The sequence below is a fragment of the Micromys minutus genome (assembly GCF_963924665.1).
Source record: "Micromys minutus genome assembly, chromosome: 21".
In the NCBI taxonomy this organism is placed as follows: domain Eukaryota; kingdom Metazoa; phylum Chordata; class Mammalia; order Rodentia; family Muridae; genus Micromys; species Micromys minutus.
In genome coordinates, this window is record NC_137956.1 from 40,972,596 (window position 1) to 40,980,057 (window position 7,462).

The 7,462-nt window shown below is 42.7% G+C and overlaps 1 pseudogene across 1 annotated transcript; it reads right to left on the reverse strand.

Annotated features, from left to right (window-relative positions):
- Positions 1-4,445: 4,445 nt before the first annotated feature.
- On the reverse strand, positions 4,446-4,802 carry LOC308434556 (small ribosomal subunit protein eS25-like; annotated as a pseudogene). The gene has a single exon. The product of its transcript is annotated as a small ribosomal subunit protein eS25-like (transcript).
- Between the last annotated feature and the right edge of the window lie 2,660 nt (positions 4,803-7,462).

Below are 7,462 nucleotides of genomic sequence, written 5' to 3' on the forward strand. Positions count from 1 at the left end.
TGAGGAAATAAATAAATACGGTCACTGTGATAAAATGCCAAGACCAAAAGAAACTTAAGTAAGAAAAGCTTCCTATTGGCTTGTATCTCCAGAGAGAGAGAGTCCTTTTGTTGGCATAGCAACAGGAATAGGAAACTAGCTGATCACATTTTCAACCTCACACAGGATGCAAAGAACAGGAAGTGGGACAGAGCTATAAAATCTCAAGGTTTTTTCCAGCAATCCACTTCTTCCAGAAAGACTGAATCTCCTGAAGGTTCCATAGCTTTCCCCAAACAGTGTCCAAATAATGCTCGAGCCTATGAGCCTTTGAGGAATATGTATGTATGTATGCATGTATGTATGTATATAATATAAATTATATATTATACATATTATTCACATAATATATTAGATGAATAATATAAATATCTAACATATGTTTATATTATATATAATAATATAAATACATAATATATATTTATTATATATTGCCACGTCTGGTATGGCCATGGGAGGTACAGCGAAACACAGTTGCCACCCCTGGAGCAGAGCCATGAGTTTCCACAAGTATTAGCAGTTGCTGTAGGCATAAGGCTTCTTTGCATAATAATGTACATATTTTCACATTCCAGGGAATGTTCTCTCTGTCAAGGTTATTGGGAAATGTTCTCCCTGCCAGGGTTAATGACTCCATGATAATTAGAAACAGCATAAGCCCAGAATGCAAGAATTAGTTTAATGTTCCTCAGCAAAATGGTAATGCTGCACCCTTCAGGATAGTCCTTAAGGCTGTGGGGAAAGAACTCTGAAGATATGAGTTCAAGAATATATAAACAGAATTTCTCAACTATGCAAAATATAAGGATGCAATATAAATTATATGAGGGGCTTCATGGACCTGAAAGAACAGAGGCAGCTGCTTTAATGAGTCAGGAAATGGAAAGAAATAGGTAAAAAACAAAGCTCATGGTGCAAGGAATAAAGGAGAACCAGGAAGTGAGTGAGTGTTGATCTCAGGGTGGGATCCCACTCAGCTAAGCTTATTGTTTGTGTTTACAAAGACAGGCAGGCTTCTGAGTTCAAGTCAGCCTGGGACAGACCAAGTTAGGTCCAGGCAAGGTAGGAGTAGTGATTTCAGGATGGAGTATCACACAGATATACTTATTATTTGTGTTTACCAAAGCAAATATTTCTGAGATTAAGGTCTGTCTATAGAGCAAGTCCCAGAACAGCCAAGCTTAGGCAGTGAAAAAATTGGAAAACGGAAAGCTAACTTTCTCACATAGAAATAGCCTCTGTGTCTAGATTTGGCAACCACAAGCACTGTGTCCAGCAAACCACCTAGGACTTGCTATGTTAAAAATATACTTGCTGTCTTTTTATAAGAAGCAGGAGTCTAAGATCATAAAATGCTGGTTCCTAGGATAATCAAAAAGAGAATGGGGGTTAATGATTGAGTTGATATGCAAATAAAAGACTGCAATTTTGTCTGTAAGAACTGAGCTATACTAGAGAGCTAACACAGCTTTTAGAATTTTGTCTGACTTTTAGAATTTCTTACTTTGTCAGAAAACCAATGAGCTGCCTAAAGAGCTATCTCAAGCAGACCACAGAACTGCCAGCTTGCACCTCATCACTGACTTTGAGTCATTTTTTCACTGCTCCCAGACATCCCTTCCTCAAGACTCCCAACCAAGTTGTATTATATATATTCATATATACCATGATTTATATATAACATAGTCAATATAAATATATATAAAGAGGTCTGGAGAGATGGGCCAGTGGTTAAGAGCACTGACTGCTCTTCCAGGGGTCCTGAGTTCAAATCCCAGCAACCACATGGTGGCTCACAACCATCTGTGATGAGATTTGATGCCCTCTTCTGGTGTGTCTGGAGACAGTGACAGTGTACTCACATACATGATGTGTGTGTGTGTGTGTGTGTGTGTGTACTGTTGCATGGACACCTTTTGAGATGACAGGAGACACGTCAGGCAGCGTTCTGCTGTCTGCAGCTTCAGCTCCAGGGAGAGCTGAATTCTCTAGTCTACATGGGCACCTGCACTCTGTAACACACACACAAATAAAAATAAATCTTTAACATTTATTATGGGAACAACTTATGTAATGTATAGAGAGAGTGAAGAAATTTTCTATAAATGATAAACAGGCTGGAAATGAATGAACTAAGTACAAGTCTCAGAACTTAGACAACAACAGTCGAATAATTGCAAAGAGATTCAGAAAGCAAAGGTTAGAGAGGATAAACTGTTAAAGAAATAGGTATTAAATATTTTTAAATACAAGTAGGTGGTAATACAAACAGAAGGGAGTCTTTTCTTCTATGATATATTAGAGTTGAAAATGATTTAGTGAACCTGTGGAGAACTAAGTCAAAGAAGAAGACACAAATCACTCATGTCAGAAATGAAAATATTTCTGACATTTTTGCAGACATAGAATACCTAAAAATGGATCATGAGTCTGTTTCAAGAGCTGTGCAAATAATTTGATAAGAAATGAGAAGGGTGTTAGTAAAGTGTAATTAAACATTAGATTTGAGAAGAAATAGAGGTTCTGGGAGCTCAAGAGGCCTTTCATAGATGAGGACCTGGGTTTCGTCCCTGGGACAGCATGAGAAAGTGTGTGTGGGGGGGGGATAAAGGGGAGGACGAAGGGGGGAGGAAAATTATTGATCAATCAAAAGACATAAACTCAGTAGAAAAAAAAATCTTCTCACAGAGACAACTGGTTCCTAGAGGTCTGCTGGTAAGAAAACCCAGGCCTTTATGAAACTCCACAAGGGACCATGAAAGAAAGCATGATTACAGTTCCAGTTTGCTCAGAAACACAGAGGCAAGCACTCTGGATGTTAACACAATAGAGTCAGCTCTTGTGCTGCATCATGGGTAATGGACAGAGGTAGTTTGTACATTCCCAGAGCTGAAGAAGCTCTGATCACTGCACTGCTTCCTATTCTTTTCTCTTATGATGAGAACAATTAAGACCTATCCTCTTAGCTGAGCATGGTAGGAACGCCGTTAATCACAGTACTCAGGAGGCAGAGGCAGGTGGGTTTCTGCGAGTTTGAGGCCAGCCTGGTCTACAAAGCAAGTTCCAATACAATCAGAACTACATAATGAGACTCTGTCTAGAAAAGAAATAAATATCTGTCCTCTTGGAAACTTTCAAATACATCATATAGTGTGGTCAGCTTTGGTTAACATGAGCCATGTTAGTCAGCACTGATGTGTTTATAAAATGATAAAGAAAAGATATGTCCCAGGTTTCAGCACCAATGTTAGGAAAAAGATAAAGAGAGTGGAGGGATATGTTCTATGGAGGTGTCGGGGGAAGGAGGTGCCTCTGGGGGGCCCATGTTGGGTCCCTTCCACCCGAGGGACCAGCCACACGATGGTATAGTATAGAATAGAGTTTATTCAGGGCATGGGGAGGAGAGTTAAGAGGGTAGTAGGGGCAGAGAGAGAGAGAGAGAGAGAGAGAGAGAGAGAGAGAGAGAGAGAAGAGGAGAAAAGGAGTAGAAAAGTAGAGGCTGGCCATGAGCACATGGAGGGGGAGAGGGAATGGGAAAGGAAGGATAAGGGGGTAAGAGCAGGAAGGCAAGAGAAGAGAGCAAGAGCAAAGAGTGTGAGGAGGGGGCAAGCAGCCCATTTTATAGTGCCAGGTAGCTGTGGGGTGGAGCATACCTGGCTGTTGCCAGGTAACTGTGGTGTGGAGTTTGGAAGAATCCTAACAGGCACCATCTTGGTGAAGTGTTTATGACCATTCAGAGGTCTAAATGGGATGCCCCCATAGGCTAGGGCATTTTCGTACTGGTTCCCTGTTGGTGGATGTTTGAGGAAGGTTATTGGGAAGTGCAGCCTTGCTGGAGTAAGTACTGGAGTGAGATCCGGAGAGTTCATAGCCCAGCCCCATTTTTAGCTGGCTTTGTGTTTGTTTTTGAAGATCCAATCCACCAACCTCCTATTCCTGCTAAGGTGAAGACTGGAGTTAGGTTTTAAGTTTAAACTACTATGGTTAAAAGATCTATAAACAAAAATGCCTCTAACCTGTAAGTCCCACTAACAGAAGGACAGATGACTTCCTGGAATGTGGGGGCTGTTGGTCATGGACGATAACAAGCCCTGTGTTTTTACTTCTGTAACAAAGGTTGGTTGCCAAAGCTTCAGAGGATGTGCTTGATCACGCTTGCCCCCTACTGGATAAAGATAGGAAGTACATAACACTATGGGGGTTTGCCTTTATAAGAGGCAGACTAACATTCTATGTGGCCACTCCCTGGGAATTCAGGTATAAATCTTGCCAGTGTCCATGGTCTTGGCCAGTATTTAATAAAGCTTGCTTCAAATTTGGCTCAAAAAAATTGTGCTAGTGGTCTTTTTTTTTTTTTTAATCCAATAAAGTCTTATTTTCCCAAATGTACAGCTGATTGAACCTGTTCATGCGTCTTCACCAGCAGCTGGGGCGTCTCCACCCTTTGTGTTTCTGGTGTAAATGACTTGGGCTCTGTGCTTTGAAACCAGCTTGATAAGCCCTTTACTCCTGAAGGGCTGCCCTGGCCAAGGAACCTCGAATCCTAAGTCTCTCGGAGACCACGGCTGGAGTGATCAGCTTATAGTTGGGAACTTCCTTACAGAGTTTGTCTTATGTAGCTTTGTCAAACGGGACAAGACTGTTCAGCTAGTCCCGAACGTTGCCTTTGGACCACTTCTTTTTGGCCTTGACACCAGATCTATTTACTGGGTCTTTGTCTTTTTTGGCCGACTTTCTGGCATCTTGTGGTCTTTGGGCAGCATGGTGAAGCTCAGAGATTCGTATGGACCACCGCAGCCCCGAGATCGGAAGGAAAGGAAGCTCGGCGGGATTAACACTACAATATCTGCTGATTGCTGCCATACTTCTCTCTACCATGAGAGGCCCTTGTCCGTCTGGGACCGTCAGTTAAAACAAACCCTTTCTTCTATAAATTTCTTTTGATCATGGTGTTTATTGCAGCAATGGAAAAGTAAGCGATAGTTTATTTGACTTGTTCTTGTAAATAGAGGGTGGCCATGTGTGCTTCTGGGATTCCAATTTTGAAATAAAAACACACGCATTATGCGTTTTAAATGTAAAATACCTCTTGTCAGTCAGTCAAAATACCTCCTGTCAGTCAGTCCTGCTGCCCCTGTCCTGTGGGTGTATTCTGAGTGTCCAGGATAGCCAGTTGATACAGTGTCTTAAGTCCTGTCTTTTGTGTCAAATGTCACTCTGTGCGCTGAGATGTTCACATGTGAGATGCTGTCAGGTCCTACAAGACAGGACAGTTTAAATGCTGCTGCACAGGCATTTTTAGGTTGAACTTTTGAGTGTCGTTCCGAACTTCAAATAGACTCACTCAACTTTGTTCAACCTACTCCCTTGTGTTTTATTCATTCCCTAATAATATAATTTCTTTGTTCATTTTTAAATGGATCAAGATGGTCATAGTAATGAAACTCAGGTTGTCAGGACTGGGAGCAAATGCCCTTACACTGGTACTCGTGTGTGTGTGTGTGTGTGTGTGTGTGTGTGTGTGTGTGTGTGAGTGCACACGAGCACGTGTGTATGGGGGTGAGAGGGGTTGCAGAATTTCCAGCTTTGAACTCACAATGTAGCCAAGAATGACCTGGAACTTCTGATCCTCCCACCTCCACCCCCAGGTGCTTGAATCACACCCATCATATATGTACCCATCATGTGTGTACCCATCATGTATGTACCCATCATGTGTGTACCCATCATGTGTGTACCCATCATGTGTGTACCCGTTATGTGTGTACCCATCATGTGTGTACCTATCATGTGTGTACCCATCATGTGTGTACCCATCATGTGTGTACCCATCATGTGTGTACTCATCATGTGTGTGTACCCATCATGGCTGTTTGTGATGCTGAGGATAGAAACCAAAGCTTTCTGCCTGCTAGGTAACCATTTTATCAAGTGAGCTACGTCCCAGCTTTGCTTTCTTCATATCCTTGACAGAGATTCCTTCTGATTCATAAAAGATCATGGAGGCCCTTCATTTTGTGTTCCTCTCATATATATTTTAGGTCATTATTTGCTTTAGGGTTAGGTAGGATTTGAAATATGAAATATTTTCATTTCTACCCTTGCTATTTGTCTAGTGATCAGATTTAAAACTATGTTCAAATTTCAAGGAGCCCATGTTAAAAAAAAATCTCAGGGATTCCTCTGTAAGAAGGTCTTTGGCTTTGAAGTTGGAGAAGGAGAAGGGACTTTATCTTCTGGATGTCTGTGGAGTAGGAAGGTCAGCTGGGTGCTTTCTCTGCCTCTCTCTGAGGTAGCCAGTTTTTACCACAGCGTCTGGTTCCTGAGTCTTCGCTGGTACAATCAAATGGTTGTGATTTTTTTAAACAACAGTGTCACATGGTGCCAAGAGCAGATGTACAAAGTGCCTCCAAAGCAGGGTCTTTTCCTCTTCTGGAGCCTTGGCTTCTGTTGCTATGAGGGAGGAGAGACGAGTACGGAGCAAATCGAGGAGCCGTGGGCATCTAGCCTGTTGGGATGAGAAGTGTGAAGTTGTGTGGGACAGAGAAAGAGGGATCTTCATGGCTGCTGTGCAGGGCTGTTGGTGCTGATGATGTCCGGGAATTCTGAGACTTGATGCATTTGGGACCAGCTCATTCATTCCTGGGGCACATTCCTTGTTTGGATGTAGATGTGGTCCTGTATGAAGTTTTGTGTGAGAAGGCTAAGGCCAAAAGTCCACCCTGACTGAATAGCCTCTGGGTTCAGCACAATATGGGGAGGAGTGGGGGGGGACCTGGGGGAGGGGTCTCCTCTGACCTTTTCTGGAGAATTCTAAGCTCTCACACTTGCCTCTACCTGAAGAATGTCACTTAGCCTTAGTTTGATCACAAGATCAATTTCCTTTCTCCTGATAAAACCTGTCCGGCTAGCATCTGAGCTAGCTAGCTGACTCCTGAAAAGCTTCCCTATTTGCTAAGGAGGCATTTTGATGTCCTAAGCCCTCAGCCAATGACTTTTGCTCATCCTGGATGCTTCTACCCTTAGTTCCTCAAAACTTTATAAGCCTTGAATCACCCTGAGTAAAGTTTATCTGCCTCCCAATAGCTGGTCCCAGTGTGGTCGTTCACCGTAAGCACTCACGGGGCTTCCTAACTCCTAACTCCCTGTTTTTCATCTCTACTCCCACTGCCCGTGGTCTGTATCAGCTAACAATCCATGAGAGGGGGAGACCCAGGCAGATGTGGAGTCATCATCCTAGAAATAGTTAGCTCATATTTATCCTCTCCATCCAAGAAACACCAGGATAAAGGAGCAATACCAGGAGAAGACAAACTGACTCCTTAAAATGGTGTGTGGTGTGTGTGTGTGTGTGTGTGTGTGTGTGTGTGTGTGAGAGAGAGAGAGAGAGAGAGAGAGAGAGAGAGCGCATACAGCACAAAAT